Here is a 25,885-nt window from a genome sequence, read left to right as displayed (position 1 = left end):
TTATTTTTAGCACTTTTGTCAAAGACAAGTTGGTTGTAGTTGTGTGGCTTCATATCTGTGTCCTCTATTCTGTTCTACTGGTCTTCATGTCTGTTTTTTTGCCAGTACCTTGCTGTTTTTATTGTTATTGCTTTGTAATGTATTTTGAAGTCGGGTATCATGATACCTCCAGCATTGTATTCTTGACTGAGTATTTCCTTCACTATTTGTGGCCTCTTGTGTTTCCATATAAATTTCACAGTAGATTTTTCAATCTCTTTAATAAACATCATTTGAATTTTGATGGGAATTGCACATAACAGGAATTTTTAGATTGTGACTCTTGCCCCACCTAGCTTAGCATGACTTTTCATCTTCAGCACAAAGGACAGGAGTAGAAAGATCTTTGAACTCAGGTAGTATGGCTTTGAATTCTGATTACGACTGCTTTTCTTCTCTGAATCCTAAGTGCTTCTAATACATGGGCTCATAACATGGTAAAAGTTAAGATTTAGTGAACAGTTAGTATGTTTAGGCACTGAACAAAGACTTCATATGCTTCCTTTCACAATAACACTACAAAACAATTTTTTTTAAATTAAAAAAACCTCATAGTATTGTTGGGAAATCTAAGGTAGAAACAAGTTAGCTATTTGCAAAGTGTCATCCAGCTGATAGGAAGTGCAGCCAGAATTCTAAGCCAGCAGTTTGGCTGTAGAGACTTTGCTGTTAACAATTAATGTAAAGAAGATGGTTAGATTGAGCATCCAGTCAATATGGCAGCCCCTAAAATATCCAGGGAACATTTCCTGTTTGCTATGTTTCACTCAATGCTTCCAAGCAGCATGAAGATGTGACAGATTATCTATTCCGCATTTTTGCATAAAAGGAAGACTTCTCTAAGAAAGCCTTGTGAGAAGCTGTGTTGCAAACCTTGTGGCTAGATGAAGCATGGTCTTTTCAAATGATTTTCATGGAGAATTTGGAAGGACATGAGTAAACCTTACAATAAACTGATAAAAACAGAATATAGAACTGTGTGTAGAGTATGTGCTTACCTCTTACAAAAACTGTGCTTGGCACCATCAAGATTTATTAACAAATAAATACCTTTCCTATCCATTTGGTATCCAGATGCCTCAAGGAATAATCCTAAAATGTTGTACCTAAGCGTTGTATGTCCTAAGGCTTCTCATAGCATGGAGCAGAAACTGGTGCCTATTGATGATGCCTGATACACACTGACTGATTTGGTTAGTGAGGACGAGAGGGAATGGGTAAAGCTTTGGCATGGTTAGATCTCCATCTTGAAGTGACTAGGGACAGCTTTGGGTGCCATAGTTTTAAAAAAGAAATTAATATTTTCATTTCTGGAAACTTGTTGGTTTGGTTTATAAGCCCAGAAAAAGGAAGAAGGACTGTGAATCTTGACTGGCATCTTCAATCAGGTATTTCTGTGGCTACATCTCCCAAACATTTCTTGCTTTTTGGATTTTTAAGTTGCTTTTATGCTCATGCAATTTACATTTCTCCTTTCACTCCATTGCAAAGGCTGATTATCCCAGGCAGGAGCCTTTTTATTTATCTATTGTTATTGAAATAAAATATATATCATAAAATTTACCCTTTTTTTCTTCAGTGATATTTTATATACAATACCTTTAAAATATACAATAGTGAAATGCCTTGAATATAAAATTGAAATTTTAATCAATGTTAATTGCACACAGACATTACTTATGTTTCCAGTGATTTACAACACATTGCTACCTGTTTCCAAACTTTTTCATTATCTCTATAGAAGCTTTGTATCCATTAGTTAATAACTTCCATATTCCCTTTCTTTAGCCCCTGGCAATTTCTAATCTACTTTTTGGCTCTATGAATTTGCCTATCCTACTACCTCTTGTGGTTTGAATCTTAAATGTTCCCCCAAAAGCCCATATGATAGAGTCTTGGACACCAGCCTATGGTACTATTGGGAGAGGACTGAATCTTTAGAAGCTGGTGCCTACTAGGAGGATGCTAGGTCACTGGGTACATGTCCTTGAAGGAGATATTGGGAACTCAGATCACACCTCTTTTGCTTGCCAGACACCATGAGTTGAACAAGTTTCCTCCTCAATGTGCTTCTGAGATGATCTGCTGCCTTGCCACATGTTCAAAAGCAACAGGGCCAAATAACCATGGATTGATAATATTGGAAATTTGAACTCTGGATCTCACATTTGCTAGGCAGGAGCTCTACTACTTGAGCTACTGGGCCAGCCTCTTTTTCTAATCTTAAAGGAGAATTAATGCCAATTCTTTTCAAGATGTTCCAAAGAATTTGAAGAGATGAAATCCTTCCAAACTCATTCTGTGAGGTTAGAAGTACCCCATTATGAAACACCAGATAACAACAACAACAACAACAACCACTATCACCACAACAGAACACTGTAGACCAATATCCCTAATGAACATAGGCCCCAAAGCTCTCAACAAAATCCTAGAATGTAGACTTCAACAGCATCAAAAAGATCATTCACTATGATCTAGTTGTTTTTGCCAGGAAGGCAAGGATGATTCAACACAGGCAAATCAATAAACACAATAAATCACATCAACAGAATGAAGAATAAAAATCATGCAATCATCTCAATAGACAGAGAATGCATTTGATAAAATCTAACATCTCTTCATGATAAAAACCCTGAACAAATATGGAATAGAATAATCATAAGCGAATGTTGCATATGACAAACCCACAGACAACATCATAGCAAATAGGGAAAAGCTAGAAGTAATTCCTTTGAGGTCAGAAATGAGATAAAAGTGTTTATTCTCAGCACTCTTATGAAATAGAATACTAGAAATTTTAGCCAGAGCAATTAGGCAAGAGAAATAGAAAAAGGCATGTGAAAAGAAAATGAATTCAAATTAAGTCTGTTTAAACATGATATGAATTTATATAGAGAAAAACCCAAACTTTCCATCAAAATTCTCTTAGAACTGACAAACAAATGCAATAAAGAAGCAAAATACCTCATTAATATACAAAAATCATTAGCATCTTATACACCAATAATGCATTTTCTGAGAAAGAAATAATGAAAACTGTCCATTCAAAATAGATACATATAAATAAATAAATAAATCCCTAGGAATAAACTTGTTAAGGGATGTAAAAGACCTCTACATAGAAAATTACAAAGCGATGATACAACAAAGTAAAGAACACACACACACACACATACACACCCCCCGAAAGACCTCCCAGGCACATCAATTAGAACAAATGATATTGTTAAATGTCCACACTACACAAAGTGATATATATATTTGATGCAATCCCCACCCAAATGACAATGACATTCTTTATAGAACTAGAAAAACACCACCATAAAACTCATATGGAAGCATAAAAGGATTGCTAAAGCAATCTTGAGTGAAATGGACAAAGCTAGAGACCAGTCAATACCTGATTTCAAGACACAATGCAGAACCATAATACCAAACCAGCATGGTATTGGTATACAAAAAGAAATATAGAGCAACAGAACAGAATAGGGAACACAGAAGTAAAAGTTCACTCCTGTCTCATACTTAGCACAAAATCAATATGAAGTAGATCAAATACTTCAATGTAAAACCTGAACTGTGAAGATACCTTAAAAAAACACAGGGGTACAGATGGCAGCGTCCAGATGGCTTGGGAAGATGCAGACCACAAGGTGAGCTAAGTGGTACGTGGTACTCCCATAGACAACCCTGGGCAAGATCAGCATAGCCCCCTGGAAAAACCAATCCTCATCCAGGGAAAAAAGAAAAAAACTGAATAATAAGCAATAAACACAAAAAAGACACATAGCAAAGAGGGAGGGGAGCCCTGAGCACTGAAGCAGGGGGGAGGGGAAATCCCTCACAACAAGCCAGCTGGAGAAGGCAGGAGTGGTGGCACACACCAAGCAACCAGGGGCAGGAAAGCTTTTAAAAGTGGTGGTGGGAGGAAAACTCCACAGGAGAGGGGGGAAGACCCACTTCCCATGTGAACTGTAAATAAACATGCAGGCCTGAGAAAGCAGGTGCAGTGTCACCTCCCACAGTGTGCTTGGAAAGGGGAAAGCTTGCAACAGTGGCAGTTGCACCAAGGAGAGCTCTGAGTAAACAAAGCCTGAGGGGCTGGATGAGTGTTAAGCTCACTCCTGAGATCTGCATAAATAAAGCCTCCAGCAACAACAGGCTGACAGCAGTGGGCAGCTGACCCACAGCCTCAGATAGCCATTCACAGAACTGTCTCCAGACTTTTCTTTCTTCCTTTGATGAGACAACAACAAAACTACACCTGCATGCTGAGTAACTTACTGAAACTGTATTGCATTTGAACTTGGGACACTTTGTGGTTTTTTTCTGTTTTGTGTTATTTTGTTTTGTTTGTTTTTTTTCACCTTTAATGAGGCAAAAACAGAACTACTTCTGAGACACCATCTCCAGGATTAGAGGCTGAGGGATGAACACCAAAATTATTAGGACTGAAACTTTATTGCATTTGAACATGGAGTTTTTTTTCATTTATTTATTTATTTTATATTTTATTTATTTATTTATTTCAATCCTCTCTCTGTCTCTCTAATGCCTGTTCAGCTTACTGTTGATTAGTACACTATCTCTCCCTATTTATATATTTGAAACTTTTTTGTTTGTTTCTTTGTTTTGTTTTTTCTACTTGTTTGTTTATTTGTTTTTCCCTTTTTCTTTAACTTCTTTGCTTTCCATCTCCTCTCACCCCTCCATTCTAAATATCATCATTGTTATTATTACAAGCTAGAAAATACTTAATTGCACCCAGTACAGAAACAATAACAACACCAAGGGGAATGATGGGAAGACAGAAAAAACAGGGAAACCAGTTTCCCCACAGCAAAAAATTAGTACAGGAACCAGAGGGAAATGAAAAAAACAGACACTCAGATTCAGACTCCAACAAAATGAAGATAAACTATGCCAAAGAACCCAATGAAGCCCACAAGAATAATCTAAAAGAAGAAATACTCCAGGCAATCAATGAGTATTTTGTAGAGATGATACTGGATAGGGTCAACCAAAATGTACAGGAGACACTCAAGAAATTCCAAGACAACAAAAATGGAGAATTTGAAAAAGCACAAGAAGAAATAAAAGAAACCATAGAAGCACTGTATAAACACCAAAGTGAAACAAAGAACAGGATTAATAAAGAGATAAATGAACTCAGGACAAAAATAGGTAACATTAAAGAGGAAACGACTCAGGATATGGAAAACTTCAGAAAAAAAAACAAAACAGAATTGCAAAACAAAATGGAAGGCCAGTCCAGCAGAATAGAACAAAGAGAAGACAGAATCTCAGAACTTGAAGATGAAATGGTAATTAAAGGAAAAACTGAAGAACTATTAATGAAACAACTCAAGACCTGTGAAAAGAAAATGCAAGAACTCACTGACTCCATCAAAAGACCAAACCTGAGAATCATGGGCATTGAAGAAGGAGAAGAGGTGCAAGCAAAGGGCATAATATATTCAAGAGAATAATTACAGAAAATTTCCCAAATCTAGGGAAATCTATTCCCATACAGATGCAAGAGGCCTCCAGAACACCAAACAGAACAGACCAAAATAGATCTAACCCACAGCATGTTATCATTAAAACAACAAATACAGACCCAATAAAGAATACTGAAGGCTGTAAGAGAGAAAAAACAAATAACATACAAAGGTAAACCCATCAAAATCACAGCAGACTTCTCAACAGAAACATTAAAAGCAAGAAGAGCTTGGGGTGAGGTCTTCCAGGCACTGAATGAAAATAACTTCAACCCTAGGATACTCTACCAAGCAAACTATCATTCAAAATAGATGGAGCAATAAAAGTCTTCCATGATAAGCAGAAACTAAAACAATATGTGAACACAAAGCCACCACTACAAAAGATTCTTCAAGGGTTCTGCAGAAGAAAGTGAAACCCAACATAACTGTGAAAGGGCAGGCAGCACCAAACTACAGGCAAAGAAAAACCAAGACAGTAGAGAGTAACCTCAACTTAGGTACACACAATCAAACCTTCAAACAACTAAGACAACTAAATGACAGGAATCACCACATACCTATCAGTACTAACACTTAATGTTAATGGACTTAATTTCCTCATCAAAAGACACTGTTTGATGAAATGGATTAAAAAGGAAGATCCAAGAACTTGTTGCTTACAGGAGACCCATCTCACTGACAGAAATAAGCACAGGTTTAGGATGAAAGGCTGGAAGAAGATTTACCAAGCCAATGGCCCCTGAAAATAAGCAGGAGTAGCAATACTTATCTCTGAAAAAGTAGACTTCAAACTTACATTGATCATACGAGATAATGAAGGACATTCCATACTAATAAAAGGGGAAATAGGCCAAAAGGAAATAACAATTATCAACCTATATGCACCCAATGTCAACACACCCAATTTCATCAAACATACCCTGAAGGACCTAAAAGAATATATTAACTCCAACAGTGGTCGTGGAGACTTTAACACCCCATTATCATCAATAGATAGGTCATCCAAACAAAAAATCAATAAAGAAATCCAAGATCTAAAATATACAATAGATCAAATGGACGTACTTTATGTCTACAGAACATTTCATCCAACTTCTACACAACATACATTCTTCTCAGCAGCCCATGGAACCTTCTCCAAAATAGATCATATCCTAGGGCACAAAGCAAGCCACAGCAAATATAAGAAAATAGAAATTATACCATGCATTCTATCTGATCACAATGCAATAAAACTAGAACTCAACAAGAAAAGTAAAGACAAAAAGCATGCAAACAGCTGGAAACTGAATAACTCATTGCCTAATGAAAAATGGGTCATTGATGCAATAAAAGAGGAAATTAAAAAGTTCCTGGAAGTCAATGAAATAAAACACAACCCCCTGGAACCTATGGGACACAGCAAAGGCAGTTCTGAGAGGAAAGTTTATAGCTGTGAGTGCATATATCAAAAAGACTGAAAGATCCCAAATCAATGACCTAATGATACATCTCAAACTCTTAGAAAAACAAGAACAAGCAAATCCCAAAACAAATAGAAGGAGAGAAATAATAAAAATAAGAGTAGAAATCAATGAAATAGAAACCAAAAAAACCAAACAAAGAATTAATGGAACAAAAAGTTGGTTCTTTGAAAAAATAAACAAGATTGATAGACCCCTGGCAAACCTGACTAAAATGAGGAGAGAAAACACCCAAATTAGTAGAATTAGGAATGCAAAAGGGGAGATAACAACAAACACCATGGAAGTCCAAGAAATCATCAGCGACTTCTTTGAGAACCTATATTCAAATAAATTCAAAAATCTTAAAGAAATGGACAGATTTCTAGATACATATGATCATCCAAAACTGAACCAAGAGGATATTAATAAACTGAATGCTATCAGATCTTTAAAGAAGAACTGACACCAACCCTCCTCAAACTGTTCCATGAAATAGAAAGGGAAGGAAAACTGCCAAACACATTTTATGAAGCCAGTATTACACTTATCCCCAAACCAGGCAAACACACCTCCAAAAAGGAGAACTATAGGCCAATCTCCTTAATGAACATTGATGCAAAAATCCTCAACAAAATAATGGCAAACTGAATTCAACAACACATCAAAAAGATCATTCACCATGATCAAGTAGGCTTCATCCCAGGAATGCAGGGGTGGTTCAACATATGAAGATCAATAAACGTAATAAACCACATTAACAGAAGCAAAGACAAAAACCACTTGATCATCTCAATAGATGCAGAAAAAGCCTTTGATAAGATCCAACACCATTTCATGATAAAAGCTCTAAGAAAACTAGGAATAGAAGGAAAGTACCTCAACATTATAAAAGGTATATATGACAAACCTACAACCAGCATAATACTTAATGGAGAAAAACTGAAACCATTCCCTCTAAATCAGGCACTAGACAAGGATGCCCACTATCTCCACTCCTATTCAACATAGTACTGGAATTCCTAGCCAGAGCAATTAGGCAAGAAGAAGGAATAAATGGAATACAAATAGGTAAAGAAACTGCCAAAATATCCCTATTTGCAGATGATATGATCCTATATCTTAAAGACCCAAAACACTCTACTCATAAGCTTCTAGACACCATCAATAGCTATAGCAAGGTAGCAGGATATAAAATCAACATAGAAAAATCATTAGCATTTCTATGCACAAATAATGAACAAACTGAGAAAGAATATATGAAAACAATTCCATTTACAATAGTCTTAAAAAAAATCACATACCAAGGTGTAAACCTAAAAAAGGATGTGAACGACCTCTACAAGGAAAATTATAATCTTCTGAAGAAAGAGATTGAGGAAGACTATAGAAAGTGGAGAGATCTCCCATGCATGCTCATGGATTGGTAGAATCAACATAGTAAAACTGTCGATACTCCCAAAAGCAATCTACATATTAATGCAATTCCCATCAAAATTCCAATGACATTCATTAAAGAGATTGAAAAATCTATCATTACATTTATATGGAAACACAAGAGGCCACAAACAGTGAAGGAAATAGTCAGTCAAGAATACAATGCTGGAGGTATCATGATACCTGACTTCAAAATATACTACAAAGCAATAACAATAAAAACAGACTGAAGACCAGTGGAACAGAATAGAGGACTCAGATATGAAGCCACACACCTATAACCAACTTGTCTTTGACAAAGGTGCTAAAAATATACGATGGAGAAAAGACAGTCTCTTCAACAAAAACTGCTGGGAAAACTGGTTAGCAGTCTGCAAAAAACTGAAACTAGATCCATGTATATCACCCTATACCAAGATTAACTCAAAATGGATCAAGGATCTTACTATCAGACCATAAACTCTATAATTGGTGCAGGAAAGAGTAGGAAATACTCTGGAATTAATAGGTATAGGGAAGAACTTTCTCAATGGAACCTCAGCAGCACAGCACCTAAGAGATAGCATAGATAAATGGGACTTCATAAAACTAAAAAGCTTCTGTTCATCAAAAGAAATGGTCTCTAAACTGAAGAGAACACCCACAGAGTGGGAGAAAATATTTGCCAGCTACACATATATTCCTAGAATATATAGGGAACTTAAGAAACTAAATTCTCCCAAAATTAATGAACCAATGAAGAAATGGGCAAGTGAACTAAACAGAACTTTCTCAAAAGAAGAAATTCCAATGGCCAAAAACACATGAAAAAATGCTCACCATCTCTAGCAATAAAGGAAATGCAAATTAAAACCATGCTAAGATTCCACCTCACCCCTGTTAGAATAGCCATCATCAGCAACACCACCAACAACAGGTGTTGGCGAGGATGCGGGGAAAAAGGAACCCTCTTACACTGTTGGTGGGAATGTAGACTAGTACAACCACTCTGGAAAAAAATTTGGAGACTACTTAAAAAGCTAGACATTGATCTACCATTTGATCCAGCCATACCACTCTTGGGGATATACCCAAAAGACTGTGATACAGGTTACTCCAGAGGCACCTGCACACTCATGTTTATTGCGGCACTATTCACAATAGCCAAGTTATGGAAACAGCCAAGATGCCCCAGCACTGACGAATGGATTAAGAAAATGTGGTATCTATACACAATGGAATTTTATGCGGCCATGAAGAAGAATGAAATGTTATCATTTGCTGGTAAATGGATGGAATTGGATAACATCATTCTGAGTGAGGTTAGCCTGGCTCAAAAAACCAAAAATCGTATGTTCTCCCTCATATGTGGACATTAGATCAAGGGCAAACACAACAAGGGGATTGGAGTATAAGCACATGATAAAAGCGAGAGCACACAAGGGAGGGGTGAGGATAGGTAAGACACCTAAAAAACTAGCTAGCATTTGTTGCCCTTAACGCAGAGAAACTAAAGCAGATACCTTAAAGCAACTGAGGCCAATAGGAAAAGGGGACCAGGAGCTAGAGAAAAGGTTAGATCAGAAAGAATTAACCTAGAAGGTAACACCCATGCACAGGAAATCAATGTGAGTCAATGCCCTGTATAGCTATCCTTATCTCAACCAGCAAAAACCCTTGTTCCTTCCTATTATTGCTTATACTCTCTCTACAACAAAATTAGAAATAAGGGCAAAATAGTTTCTGCTAGGTATTGAGGGGGGGGTTGAGGGAGGGGGCGGAGTGGGTGGTAAGGGAAGGGGTGGGGGCAGGGGGGAGAAATGAACCAAGCCTTGTGTGCACATATGAATAATAAAAGAAAAATGAAAAAAAAAAAGAAAATGTAGTATCTATACACAATGGAATATTATGCAGCCACGAAGAAGAATGAAATGTTATTGTTCATTGGTAAATGGATGGAATTGGAGAACATCATTCTGAGTGAGAATAGCCTGCCCAAATGACCAAAAATTGTATGTTCTCTCTCATATGTGGACATTAGATAAAGGGCAAACACAACAGTGGGATTGGACTTTGATGACATGATAAAGCGAGAGCACACAAGGGAGGTATGAGGATAAGTAAGACTCCTAAAAAACTAGATATCATTTTTGCCCTTAATGCAGAGAAACTAAAGCAGATACCTTAAAAGCAACTGAGGCCAATATGAGAAGGGGACCAGGAACTAGAGAAAAGGTTAGATCAAAAAGAATTAACTTAGAAGGTAACACACACGCACAGGAAATCAATGTGAGTCAACTCCCTCTATAGCTATCCTTATCTCAACTAGCAAAAACCCTTTGTCCTTCGTATTATTGTTTATACTCTCTCTTCAACAAAATTAGAGATAAGGGGAAAATAGTTTCTGCTGGGTAGCGAGGGTATGGGGGGAGAGAGTGGGGGTGGGGGGGGATAAGTGTGGGGTGGGAGAAGGGGCAGAAATGACCCAAACATTGTATGCACATATGAATAAAAAAACACAGGGGTGAAACTCCAAAGCATTAGTATAGGCGTTGATTTTAGATATGGCCTCAAATAACAAAAGTGAAAATAGACAAATGAAGGTAGGTAGAGTGTCCCTGTCTAGCAAGTGTGAGGCTTGAGTTCAAACCCCAGTACCACCAAAGAAAAATGGGCAAATGGAATTACATCAAACTAAAATGAATAGTAAAGGAAAAAAAATCAATAGTGAAGAAATAGTTTTCAGAAGCAAAGGAAATATTTGCCAACCCTGACAGAAGGTTAATATTCAGAGCATATAAGAAACTTAAGCTGGGTACTGGTGTCTTATACGTATAGTATTAGCTCTTTGGGAGGCTGAGATTGGGAGGATCACAGTTTGAGGCTGGCCTGGCCATAATGTCTGTGAGATCCCATCTCAACCAAGAGCTGAATATGGTGCCACGCACCTGTTATCCTAACTATTTTAGATGCTGAGATAGGGAGGGTTGTGGTTTTAGCCCAGTGTGGGTGAAAAGTTCATGAGATCCCATCTCAACAGAAAAGTCTAGGTATAGTGGTATGTGCCTCTTATCCTAACTACTGTGGGAAGCATAAATTGGAGGATCATAGTCCAGTTCAGACTAGGTAAAAAAGTAAGGCCTTATCTCAAAAATAATCAGAGAAAAAAGGACTGGAGGTGTGGCTCACTCACCTTCCTAGTAAGCACAAAGCTAAGAGTTCAAACACCAGTACTGCCCCCTCCTCTCCAAAAAGAGGCTTTTTGTAAGAACAAACGCCAAATAATTTAATATAAAAATTGGCAAGTGGTCTGAACGGTAACCTCTCAAAAGAAGAACTAAAACATGACTGACAAATATTCAACAAATGTTCAGAATCTTCAGTTATCAAGAAAGTGGCGAGGAATTTGCAAGATGGCAGCTAGAGGTAGGAAGCAGAAAGCGAGCCTCCTATAGTGAAATCTTGGAGAGATGCTGGAGATACAATTTGCAGGCATAATCACTGAGAAAAGGCATAACTTTGACCCCTCCACATCTCCAGCTGGCGCAGAGAATCTCCACTTCACGTTAAATGGAGAAACGAGGAGGGCCCCCCGGGGCCGCCAGTGGCCAGCGCCCATACGGCTTGGGAAGACGCAGACCAGCTTACTGTCAATTAGTACACTAACGCTCCTTGTTTATACCTTTGAAACTTTCTTGTCTGAAACCTTGTTTTGTTTTCTCCCTCTTGTCTGTATATTTGTTTTCCCCTTTTCTTTAACTTCTTGTTTTCCATCTTGGCTCACCCTTCCATTCTAAATATTACCATTGTTATTATTACAAGCTAGAAAATACTTAATGGCACACAGTACAGGGACAGTAACAACACCAAAGACAATGACAGGAAGACAGAAAAAACAGGGAAACCAGTTTCCCCACAGCAAAAAATTAGTACAGGAACCAGAGGGGAATGAAGAGAACAGATACTCAGATCCAGACTCCAATAAAATGAAGATAAACTATGCCAAAGGACCCAATGAAGCCCACAAGAATAATTTAAAAGAAGACATACTACAAGTACTCAATGAGAATTTTATAGAGATGATACTGGATAGGGTCAACCAAAATGTACAGGAGACACTCAAGAAATTCCAAGACAACAAAAATAGAGAATTTGAAAAAGCAAAAGAAGAAATAAAGGAAACCATAGAAGCACTGTATAAACACCAAAGTGAAAGAGAGAACACAATGAATAAACGGATAAATGAACTCAGGACAAAAATAGACAACATTAAAGAGGAAACCACCCAGGATATGGAAAACCTTAGAAAAAAGAACGAAACAGAACTGCAAAACAAAACGGAAGGCCAATCCAGCAGAATAGAACAGAAGACAGAATCTCAGAACTTGAAGATGAAATGGTAATTAAAGGAAAAACCGAAGAACTATTAATTAAACAACTCAAGACCTGTAAAAAGAAAATGCAAGAACTCACCGACTCCATCAAAAGACCAAACTTGAGACTCATGGGCATCGAAGAAGGAGAAGAGGTGCAAGCGAAGGGAATGCGTAATATATTCAACAAAATAATAACGGAAAATTTCCCAAATCTAGAGAAAGATATTCCCATACAGATGCAAGAGGCCTCCAGGACACCAAACAGACCAGATCAAAATAGAACTACTCCACGACATATCATCATTAAAACAACAAGTTCAGAAACTAAGGAAAGAATATTGAAGGCTGTAAGAGAGAAAAAACAAGTAACATACAAAGGTAAACCCATCAAAATCACAGCAGACTTCTCAACAGAAACATTAAAAGCAAGAAGAGCGTGGGGTGAGATCTTCCGGGCACTGAATGAAAATAACTTCAATCCCAGGATACTCTACCCAGCAATGCTATCATTCAAAATAGATGGAGCAATAAAAGTCTTCCATGATAAGCAGAAACTAAAACAATATGTGACCATAAAGCCACCATTACAAAAGATTCTGCAAGGGATTCTGCACACAGAAAGTGACACCAAACTTAACCATGAAAAGACAGGCAGCACCAAACCACAGGAAAAGAAAAAGCAAGACAGTAGAGAGTAACATCAAGTTAGGTACACACAATCAAACCTTCAAACAACTAAGACAACTAAATGACAGGAATCACCACATACCTACCAGTACTAATGCTTAATGTTAATGGACTTAACTCACCCATCAAAAGACACCGTTTGACAAAGTGGATTAAAAAAGAAGATCCAACAATTTTTTGCTTACAGGAGACTCATCTCACTGACAGAAATAAGCATAGGCTTAGGATGAAAGGCTGGAAGAAGATTTACCAAGCCAATGGCCCCCCAAAACAGGCAGGAGTAGCAATACTTATCTCTGACAAAGTAGACTTCAAACCTACATTGATCAAACAAGATAAAAAAGGACATTCCATACTAATAAAAGGGGAAATAGACCAAAAGGAAATAATAATCATCAATCTGTATGCACCCAATGTCAACACACCCAATTTCATCAAACATACCCTGAAAGACCTAAAAGCATATATAAACGCCAACACAGTGGTTGTGGGAGACTTTAACACCCCATTATCATCAACAGATAGGTCATCCAAACAAAAAATCAATAAAGAAATCCAAGATCTAAAATATGCAATAGATCAAATGGACATAGTAGATGTCTACAGAACATTTCATCCAACTTCTACACAATATACATTCTTCTCAGCAGCCCATGGAACCTTCTCCAAAATAGATCATATCCTAGGGCACAAAGCAAGTCTCAGCAAATATAAGAAAATAGAAATAATACCGTGCATACTATCTGATCACAATGCAGCAAAAGTAGAACTCAACAACAAAGGTAAAGACAAAAAACATGCAAACAGCTGGAAACTAAATAACTCATTACTTAATGAGGAATGGATCATTGATGCAATAAAAGAGGAAATTAAAAAGTTCCTGGAAGTCAATGAAAATGAAAACACAACCTACCGGAACCTGTGGGACACAGCTAAGGCAGTCCTGAGAGGAAAGTTTATAGCCATGAGTGCATATATTAAAAAGATTGAAAGATCCCAAATCAATGACCTAATGATACATCTCAAACTCCTAGAAAAACAAGAACAAGCAAATCCCAAAACAAATAGAAGGAGAGAAATAATAAAAATAAGAGCTGAAATCAACGAAATAGAAACCAAAAAAACCAAACAAAGAATTAATGAAACAAAAAGTTGGTTTTTTGAAAAAATAAACAAGATCGATAGACCCCTGGCAAACCTGACTAAAATGAAGAGAGAAAAACCCAAATTAGTAGAATTAGGAATGCAAAAGGGGAGATAACAACAAACACCATGGAAGTCCAGGAAATCATCAGAGACTACTTTGAGAACCTATATTCAAATAAATTTGAAAATCTAAAAGAAATGGACAGATTTCTAGATACATGTGATCATCCAAAACTGAACCAAGAGGAAATTAATCACCTGAATAGACCTATAACACAAAATGAAATTGAAGCAGCAATCAAGAGTCTCCCCAAAAAGAAAAGTCCAGGACCTGATGGATTCTCTGCTGAATTCTATCAGACCTTTAAAGAAGAACTGATACCAATCCTCCTTAAACTGTTCCATGAAATAGAAAGGGAAGGAAAACTGCCAAACACATTTTATGAAGCCAGTATTACACTTATCCCCAAACCAGGCAAAGACACCTCCAAAAAAGAGAACTATAGGCCAATCTCCTTAATGAACATTGATGCAAACATCCTCAACAAAATAATGGCAAACCAAATTCAGCAACACATCAAAAAGATTATTCACCACGACCAAGTAGGCTTCATCCTAGGGATGCAGGGGTGGTTCAACATATGAAAATCAATAAACGTAATAAACCACATTAACAGAAGCAAAGACAAAAACCACTTGATCATCTCAATAGATGCAGAAAAAGCCTTTGATAAGATCCAACACCATTTCATGATAAAAGCTCTAAGAAAACTAGGAATAGAAGGAAAGTACCTCAACATTATAAAAGCTATGTGTGACAAACCTACAGCCAGCATTATACTTAATGGAGAAAAACTGAAACCATTCCCTCTAAAATCAGGAACCAGACAAGGATGCCCACTATCTCCACTCCTATTCAACATAGTACTGGAATTTCTAGCCAGAGCAATTAGGCAAGAAGAAGGAATAAAAGGAATACAAATAGGTAAAGAAACTGTCAAAATATCCCTGTTTGCAGACGACATGATCCTGTACCTTAAAGACCCAAAAAACTCAACTCAGAAGCTCCTAGACACCATCAATAGCTACAGCAAGGTAGCAGGATATAAAATCAACATAGAAAAATCATTAGCATTTCTATAAACTAACAATGAGCAAACGGAAAAAGAATGTATGAAAACAATTCCATTTACAATAGCCTCAAACAAAATCAAATACCTAGGTGTAAACCTAACAAAAGATGTGAAAGACCTCTACAAGGAAAACTATACACTTCTGAAGAAAGAGATTGAGGAAGTCTATAGAAAGTGGAGAGATCTCCCATGCTCATGGATTGGTAGGATCAACATAGTAAAAATGTCGATACTCCCCAAAGTAATCTACATGTTTAATGCAATTCCCATCAAAATTCCAATGACATTCATTAAAGAGATTGAAAAATCTACTGTGAAATTTATATGGAAACACAAGAGGCCACGAATAGCCAAGGCAATACTCAGTCAAAAGAACAATGCAGGAGGTATCACAATACCTGACTTCAAACTATATTACAAAGCAATAACAATAAAAACAGCATGGTACTGGCACAAAAACAGACATGAAGACCAGTGGAACAGAATAGAGGACACAGATATGAAGCCACACAACTATAACCAACTTGTCTTTGACAAAGGAGCTAAAAATATACGATGGAGAAATAGCAGCCTCTTCAACAAAAACTGCTGGGAAAACTGGTTAGCAGTCTGCAAAAAACTGAAACTAGATCCATGTATATCACCCTATACCAAGATTAACTCAAAATGGATCAAGGATCTTAATATCAGACCCCAAACTCTAAAGTTGATACAGGAAAGAGTAGGAAATACTCTGGAGTTACTACGTATAGGTAAGAACTTTCTCAATGAAACCCCAGTAGCACAGCAACTAAGAGATAGCATAGATAAATGGGACCTCATAAAGCTAAAAAGCTTCTGTTCATCAAAAGAAATGGTCTCTAAACTGAAGAGAACACCCACAGAGTGGGAGAAAATATTTGCCAGCTATACATCAGACAACGGACTGATAACCAGAATATATAGGGAACTTAAAAAACTAAATTCTCCCAAAATTAACAAAACAATAAAGAAATGGGCAAGTGAACTAAACAGAACTTTCTCAAAAGAAGAAATTCAAATGACCAAAAAACACATGAGAAAATGCTCACCATCTCTAGCAATAAAGGAAATGCAAATTAAAACCACGCTAAGATTCCACCTCACCCCTGTTACAATAGCCATCATCAGCAACACCACCAACAACAGGTGTTGGCGAGGATGCGGGGAAAAAGGAACCCTCTTACACTGTTGGTGGGAAAGTAAACTAGTACAACCACTCTTGAAAAAAATGTGGAGGCTACTTAAAAAGCTGGACATCGATCTACCATTTGATCCAGCAATACCACTCTTGGGGATATACCCAAAAGACTGTGACACAGGTTACTCCAGAGGCACCTGCACACCCATGTTTATTGCGGCACTATTCACAATAGCCAAGTTATGGATACAGCCAAGATGCCCCACCACTGACGAATGGATTAAGAAACTGTGGTATCTATACACAATGGAATTTTATGCAGCCATGAAGAAGAACGAAATGTTATCATTCGCTGGTAAATGGATGGAATTGGATAACATCATTCTGAGTGAGGTTAGCCTGGCCCAAAAGACCAAAAATCGTATGTTCTCCCTCATATGTGGACATTAGATCAAGGGCAAACACAACAATGGGATTAGACTATGAGTACATGATAAAAGTGAGAGCACACAAGGGAGGGGTGAGGATAGGTAAGACACCTAAAAAATTAGCTAACATTTGTTGCCCTTAACGCAGAGAAACTAAAGCAGATACCTTAATTGCAACTGAGGCCAATAGGAAAGGGGAACAGGTACTAGAGAAAAGGTAGATCAAAAAGAATTAACCTAGAAGGTAACACCCATGCACAGGAAATCAATGTGAGTCAATGCCCTGTATAGCTATCCTTATCTCAACCAGCAAAAACCCTTGTCCGTTTCTTTTATTGCTTATACTCTCTCTACAACAAAATTAGAAATAAGGGCAAAATAGTTTCTGCTGGGTATTGAGGGGGTGGGGGGAGAGGGAGGGGGCGGAGTGGGTGGTAAGGTAGGGGGTGGGGGCAGGGAGAAGAAATGAACCAAGCCTTGTATGCATATATGAATAATAAAAGAAAAAAAAAAGAAAGTGGCAATCAAAATTACAGTGAGATTTTGTCTCACCTCCATTATAATGGCTACTGTATGTCCCTGGTTTCCTTAGTTTAGCTTCCTCTTGTTTGCAGTCACCAGCAGTCCAAAAATATTAAATGGAAAATGCCAGATACAAATAACTCTTAAGTTTTAAATTGAGCATCATTCTGAGTAATGTAATAAAATCTTGCCATATTGCACTCCATTTGACCCAGTATGTGGCTTGTCCCTTTGTCACTGTATCCATGCTGTCTGTTTGCCACTTAGAAGTCCTTTCAGCTAGGAGGAGGGTTGTCATGGTGTCAGTGCTTTTTTCAAGTTACTCTTATTTTGTTTAATAATGACCTCCAATGTTGAGGCCAGCTTGCCTATTTTCCTGGGATTTATTGTGTCTGGTATTCCCCTTGGTTTCCCCACTCTGAGTCTACAAGCAGATTTCTGCTAATTCTGCAAAGCTGCAAGCCTCCAGCTTGCTCTGCAATGTTTCCTGTAATTGTGACCACATTCTGTAGGGGCTTGGGGGACAAAATCTGTAAGTTTTTAACCCAGCTCCTGACACAGATCGGGGCTCAGGGTTTTGAGAAATGATTTCCCCTGAGTCCACTGGTGTAATAAACTCCCTGCTTCCTGTGAAAATGGTCTCTGTGACTTTGTTTCCCTCACTGTTTCCCATAACATCAAAACAAAGTTTATTTTATTTTATTATTCATATGTGCATACAAGGCTTGGGTCATTTCTCACCCCCAAATTTTATAAACTATATCTTAATAATTGTTCTGTTTTTATCATTAGTTATTGCTAATCTCCTATTGTGCCTCATTTATAAATTAAACTGTATCATAAGTGTGTATGTATAGGAAAAATAAGGTATAATCTGTTTGGAGTTCAAGACTAGCTGTGGTTTCAGGCATCCACTGGTCATCTTTGGAATAGACTCTCCACGGGTAAGGGGTATTAATGTAGAATGCTGCCATTAAAGATTTGTTAAATTTGTTCATATACAATTATTAGATTAAAAAGTAATATACAATCATATGTCACAGGTAGTTCATGGACATGTCAGAGGGTTCTTGCTCTCTAACACTCTTGGAGCACCAGGGTTGTAGGGAAGAAAGAAACTTTATTGATAAGGAAAGGCTGAGCAGAGAGACGCACAGCAGGGTCTGAAAACCAGGTGCTCCCTGAGCATGGGAGGGTTGGGCTACTTACATCTATTTTAACACAAAGGGAGGAAGTGGGGGGGGTGGTCCTATAGGTCTGAATTGGGTGCATGAGGACTTTTGTTCTCCTTGTACCTTCTCATCATGGGTGGTTTCTCTGCTGTTTCTTAGCTTGGGGAGTTTCTGCATTCCTGAGTGATGTAGGTTTGACTTATGTCATAGAAACCATAGAAAGTGCTACACATCCATTTTAGTAACATTAACCAAAGCATGCAATTAATTTTCAGTAGTGGAGACCTAAAAGCTAACTTAATCACTCATATTTTACATTTTCTATAATTAATATATGTTTATGATATGTTACTCAAAGTTTAAATTATAAGATAAATTAAATTACAAAACACTTTTTCTTCTACTTCTGAAAACTTGCCACACACCTATTATCATAGGATATAAGCACAAATATGTACAAACAAAGATTACACTTGCGTCTTTAACTGCAAAGAATATCGTGGGAGACCAGTAACTGAATGGACCAAGAAGAAACCTTGACATGAGCATGGCCATGTCAGGGACCTTTGGGCTGAGAAGGCACAGACCCACCTTAAAGGAAATGGACAAGGTTCAGCGTGGCTGCCTTGCATGGGAAACAGGACACACATACAACAAAGGTAAGACAATCTTAGTGGTAAGATAGAGACCATATCCTCTGGTACCCACTAATTTGACAGGTCCTTGGTACCATGACAAAGGCTTACAAGTTATAAAGTAAATAAAAGGCCTGTTGGTAAGAGAAAAGAGGCTTGTAGGCCTTATTATAGCAGGCATAGTGGCCACCATAACTGCTATCTCCACTATGCCCATGGCCTCTGTGGCTTTGTCTCAAAGCATACAAAATGACCACTGTGTTGACACACTCACCCAGAAATGTCATCTGTGCCCTCCAACAAGTGTCTATAGATGGAAAAATTGATGTCTGCTTAAACATCCTGGAGGTGGCTTTCCTTGTGATAGGGGATGAACTCCAAATCATAAGTTGCAGACAAGACCTCCTATGTCATGCAGGCTTCCAGCATATCTGTATCACTACTGCTCCCTACAATGAGTTGGAGTATCCTTGGCAGAGCATTAACACTCATGTGATGTGAGCCCAGGAAAGCAGCAATGATACTTAAATTTACAACACCTCAGATCACAGATATTGGCAATGCAGAGAGCATATGATCGGATCATCTCTCCTGCTGACATGGCAAAAACTATATTGGATAAGCTACAAGGTTTTAATTCATTTAATGTCCTTAAACATTCCTTCTGGTACCTTGCAGCACTCACAATGCAACCTGATATTTCCCCCTTGATGTTGTTAGAAAAATCTTAAGAAAGTTTTATTTTTTTCCCTAAAAGAATGATTTTTTTAAAGGTTTTTAAATTCAAGTCTAAGTGGACTCAAGGAAGAAAATAAAAATCTACAAGCAAAGTCATCACTAACAAGGTCCCTCAGAGTCATTTATTATTGGGGAGCTGGCAAGATGACATAAGTGTTAGTTATTTCAGTAGAAATTCAGAAATCCAATCACCAGAAGAGGGTAATGATATACACACAATATCTCATCTTCTTATCTTAATTCTCCTCCCTCAAAGGATCACATCCTTCTAAGAGTCACATTCAAGAAATGTATGCACCCTTCTGAAATGTTACCATCAACATAATACAAACACTTAAAATTCAGACTTACCTTACAGTATTAAGTGATGGTAACAGAATTAAGTGATCAATGTAATTATTGCTGTAACACTCATACACTGACACTATTTATGACTAGCCACTATAAAAGTATTTTTGATTGAGACTGGGCATGGTGACACACAGCTATAATACCAGCTACTTTAGAGGGAGAGATAGGAGTATGGCTATTTGCAGTCAGCTCAGACAAAAAGTAAGTGAGACCCTATCTCAACAAACAAGCCAGGCATGGAGGTACATGTCTCTGAATTCCAGCTGTGTGGGTACCCAAGGTAGGAGGCTGGTGGTCTGAGGCTAGCCCTGTCAAAAGTATGATATCCTATCTAACAACAAACTTTTCAAAAGGCAGAAAGGGCTGATAGAGTACTTGTCTAACAAGCCCGAGGCCCTGAGTCCAAATTCAATACCACCAAAAATCAAAATTTAGAAACTGAGACATAGGAATTGCACATATTTATGGGTTACCCTGTGATATTTCAATGTACATATACAGTATGCAGCCATCAGATCAGAGAAATTGTCTTATCTATCATTTCAGACACACATCATTTTCTCTGTTTTGGGAGCAGTCAAAATCCTCTCTATTAGCCTTCTTCTTCTTTTTTTTTTAATGCAGAGCTGGGGCTTGAACTCAGGGTCTTGTACTTGCTAGGCAGGCGCTCTACCACTTGAGCCATTCCACCAGTCTTCTACTAGCTATGATTAAATAGTCAATTAATTGTCAACTGTAGTTAACCTCCTATGCTATAGAACATTAGAAGTTATTCCTCTTTTCCAACTGTACTCTGTACCTGTTAACTATCCTCCGTTCATCCATCCCTTCACCATCCTCCCTTCCCAGGCTCTGGGTCTTTGAGATTAACATTTTAGTTCCCACATACAAGTTTGAGCATGTAGCAATTGTCTTTCTGTGACTGATTTATATCACTAAACACAATGTCTTCCAGCTCCATCCATGTTGCTGTAACTTGCAGAACTTCTCATTCTTTTTCATGGTCAAATGATATTCATTGTGTACACATATCACATTGTCTTTATATTCATCTGTGGGATGGGCACCAAGGCTGATTCCAGGTCTTGGCTAGTGTGAGAAGTGCTGCAATGAGTGCAGATGTCTCTTGGAAGACCAATTTCACTTTCTTTGGATACATATCCAGTAATGGGGTTTCTGGGCCATGTGGTAGCTCTATTTCTAACTTTTTTGAGGAGACTTCATAGTGTTTTTCATAAGGATTGCACTAATTTACCTTTCCACCAACAACCATAGGCAAGCTCCCCTTTCATCACATCCTTGTTAGCCTTTCTTATTTTTTGTCCTTTCAATTATAGCTTCTTAAACTAGGTGAGATGATATCCCATCCTGGCTTTAATGTGCATTTACCTAAAGATTAGTGATGGTGAGGATTTTTAAATATACTTGCTAGCCATTTCTATATTCTTTTTAAATGAAATGTCTGTTCAGGCCATTTGCCTGTTTTAAAATCAGATTTTTTGAGGTTGAAAATAATATGTACTCTGAAAATTAATCTTTTATTGGATGACTAATTTGCAAATATTTTCTTCCATTCTGTAGACTGATTGTTTCCTTTGCTATTTATTTTGGCTTTTGTTTCCTGTGCTATCAGGGTCATATCCCAAAAATCTTTGTCCAGCTAATGTTCTGCAGAGTCCCTCTAGTATTTCATTCTAGTAGTTTCATAGTTCTGAGTCTTAAATTTCAGATTTTAATCCATTTTGAGTTGATGTTTATGTATGGTAAGAGAAGGGAGTCTAGTTTCTTTCTTCTGTGTATAATATTCATTTTCCCCAGTACCATTTATTTATTCTACCTTTTTCAAAGTCGGTTGGCTATAAAAACATGGATTTTTACCAGAATTCTCTGTTCTGCTCCATTGGTCTATGTGTCTATTTTTATGCCAGTCTCATTGCTGCATTGGCTACTGCAGCCTTGAAATATTTTTGAAATTAGGTATTGTCTTCAGATTTGTTCTTTTTGTACAAGATTGCTTTGAATATTTGGGGCTTTGGAGGGTTCATACAAATTTTGGGATTGCCTTTTCTGTTTCTGTGAGTAATGTCATTAGTGTTATTTTTTATTAGCATGAATTAAATTGTACAAAGCCAGGGGTTCCATCATGATATTTCCATTCATGCATATGCAGTTTGGTTATATTCTTCCCCTCTATTGCTTTTTCTTATTCCTTCCCCCATCTACCCCTTTTCCCTTTCCCTCTCATTTCCCTAGTAGTGTCCCTTTTACTATCATGACCTTGGTTTTGTTGTTTTGTTTCCTCTAGCCTCCACAAGTGAGAGTAACATGTGATATTTGTCTTTGCAAGATTGGTTCATGTCACTTAAAATGATGATCTCTGGGTCTGTCTATTTTCATACAAAAAAGTAAGAATATTTACATCTATATTCCTTAAAGAGATTGGACTATAATTCTCTTTCTTTTTGTTGTGTCCTGGTCCAGTTTTGGAATGAGTATAATACTGGCTTCATACAATGAGTTTGGTATTTTCCCTTCGTAGTTCATGGAGAAGTTTCAGGAATGTTGCTGGTAGCTCTTCTTTAAGGGTCTGGTAGACTCCAACAGTGAATTCTTTGTTGGGAGACTATTACTGCTTCAATTTAGTTGCTTGATATGGATCTATTTAGGTGATTTATATCTTCTTGGTTATTTTGGTTGCTCAAATGCATGTATAAATTTATCCATTTCTTCTACACTTTCCAGTTAAGTATAGGTTTTTGAAGTAGTCCCTAATGATATTCAGGATTTCATTGGTATTTATTGTGATATCTCCTTTTCATCTGTAATTTTGTTAATTTGGATTTTTTTCCCTTTTCCTTCTAGTGAGATTGGCTAAGGATTTATCAATCTTATGAATTTTTTTAAGGGATCAATTTCTTGTTTCATTGATTCTTTGTATAGTTTTTGGTCTCTATTTCATTGATTTCTTATTTTTATTATTTCTCTTCTGCTAATTTTGGATTAAGTTTGGCTTGTATTTCTAGGATCTTGAGATATGGCATTAGGTCATTTATTTGAGATAATTTTGTGTTTTCAACATAGGCACTCATAGCTTTAAACTTTCCCCCTAGCATTGCTTTTGCTGTAGCCCATGTGTTCTGTAGGTTGTGTTTTCTTTTTGTTAGGAGGAACTTTTTGATTTCCTCTTTTATTTCTTCATTGACCCAATGGTCATTTAACAACATGTTGTTCAATCTCCATGTGTTTGAGTGTTTTCTGAAGCTGCTTTTGTTATTGATTCTAGTTTTTTTTTTTGTGGTTTGACAGTATATGGGGAATTTATTTCCATTTTTTTCTAGTCGTTAAAACTTGCTTTGTGTCCTAAAATATGATCAATTTTGGAGAAAGTTTCATGGGCTGCTAGAAAAAACATTTATTTTGCTGGTGCTGGGTGAAATTCTCTGTAGCTGTCTGTTAAGTACATTTTGGTCTATGATGTTACTTAATTATGAGATTTCTTTTAAAATTTTTTGTCTGGAGACCTATCTAATGGTAACAGTGGGGCAATGAGGAATCCACTATTATTGTGTTAGAATGTATCTAAGATTTCAATCCCAGCAGTGTTTGTTTAATGAAGTTGGGCATATAAAATTTGGCACATATCAGGTAGCAATTGTTATTTTCTCTTGATGCATTGGTTCTTCTGTTAATATGGAGTGACTTTCTTTGTCTCTTTAGACTAATTTAGGTTTGAAGTCTACTTTATCAGATATAAGAGTAGCTATTCCTGTCTGTTTTTGGAAACTCTTGTTCCACCCCTCTCTATGCTAAGCAAATGTTTGTTTTTGTCAGTGAGATGCAATTCTCACAGACCATAAACCTTTGGATCTTGCTTTTTAATCCATTTTGCCAATCTATGTCTTTTGTTGGGGGAGTTGAGATTATTAACATTCAGTGTTAATACGGAAAGATAAGTGGTAATTCCTGCCATTCTATTGCTTTTGTGTGTGTTTTATCTTTTAATTTGCTTACTCCTCACCTTCAAGATTTATTTATTCCCATACGTTCATGGCTATGTTCATCTTCATCTTCTGTGTGTGAGATTACTTTGAGTATTTTCTGGAGTTCTGGTTTAATGGTCATAAATTGCTTTAGTTTCTTTTTATCATGGAAGGTTTTTATTTCTCCTTCAATTATGAGTGATAGCTTTATTGGGTAGAGTAAGTTAGGTTTGAAGTAATTTTCTTGCAATATTTGAAATACTTCATTCCATGTCCTTCCATGTCCTTCTTGCTTTTAAGGTTTCTGTTGAGAAATCTGCTGTTATTCTGATGGATTGCCATTATATGTTGTTTCCTTTTCTCTGTACCCAGTGTATTAACTATTATATGCTATGGAGAGGTTATATTTGGTCATGTTGGTTTGGTACCGTAGAGGTCTCCTGTACCTGGATGGTTTTCTTTTTTCAAGATTTGGGACATTTTCTGCTATTATTTATTTATTTTTTTCTTTTTAAAAAATTTATTCATTTATTCATATGTGCATATATTGTTTGGGCCATTTCTCCCCCCTGACCCCTACTCCTCCCTCTCCCCTCATCCCCCCTTACTTCCAGGCAGAACTTTTTCTGCCCTTTTTTCCAATTTTGTTGAAGACATAAGCAATAATAAGAAAGACAAAGTGTTTTTGCTAGTTGAGTTAAGGATAGCTATACAGAGAGATTCCTAGCATCGCTTCCATGCAATGTGTATTACAACCCAAATTGATTTGTCTCTACCTGACCTTTTCACTAATTCCCCATCACCTTCCCATATTGAGCTCTATCACTTTAAGATTACTGTATTAGCTCCTCTGCACTGGGGACATCAAATACTTTCAAGTTTTGGGTTTCCTACCTATTCACATACCTCCCGTATGTGATGTCCCCTTAGTGTGTGACCCACGTCCAATAACATTGCTGAATTTGCCCTAGATCTAAAGTCCGCATATGAGGGAGAACATATAATTTTTGGTCTTTTGAGCCTGGCTAACCTCGCTCAGAATGGTGTTCTCCAGTTCCATCCATTTACTTGAGAATGATAAGGTTTCATTCTTCTTCATGGCTGAGTCAAACTCCATTGTGTATAAGTAACACATTTTCTTAATCCGTTTGTCT

The sequence above is a fragment of the Castor canadensis genome, chromosome 7 (assembly GCF_047511655.1).
Source record: "Castor canadensis chromosome 7, mCasCan1.hap1v2, whole genome shotgun sequence".
Classification (NCBI taxonomy): Eukaryota; Metazoa; Chordata; class Mammalia; order Rodentia; family Castoridae; genus Castor; species Castor canadensis.
Note: the sequence above shows the minus strand (reverse complement) of the source record.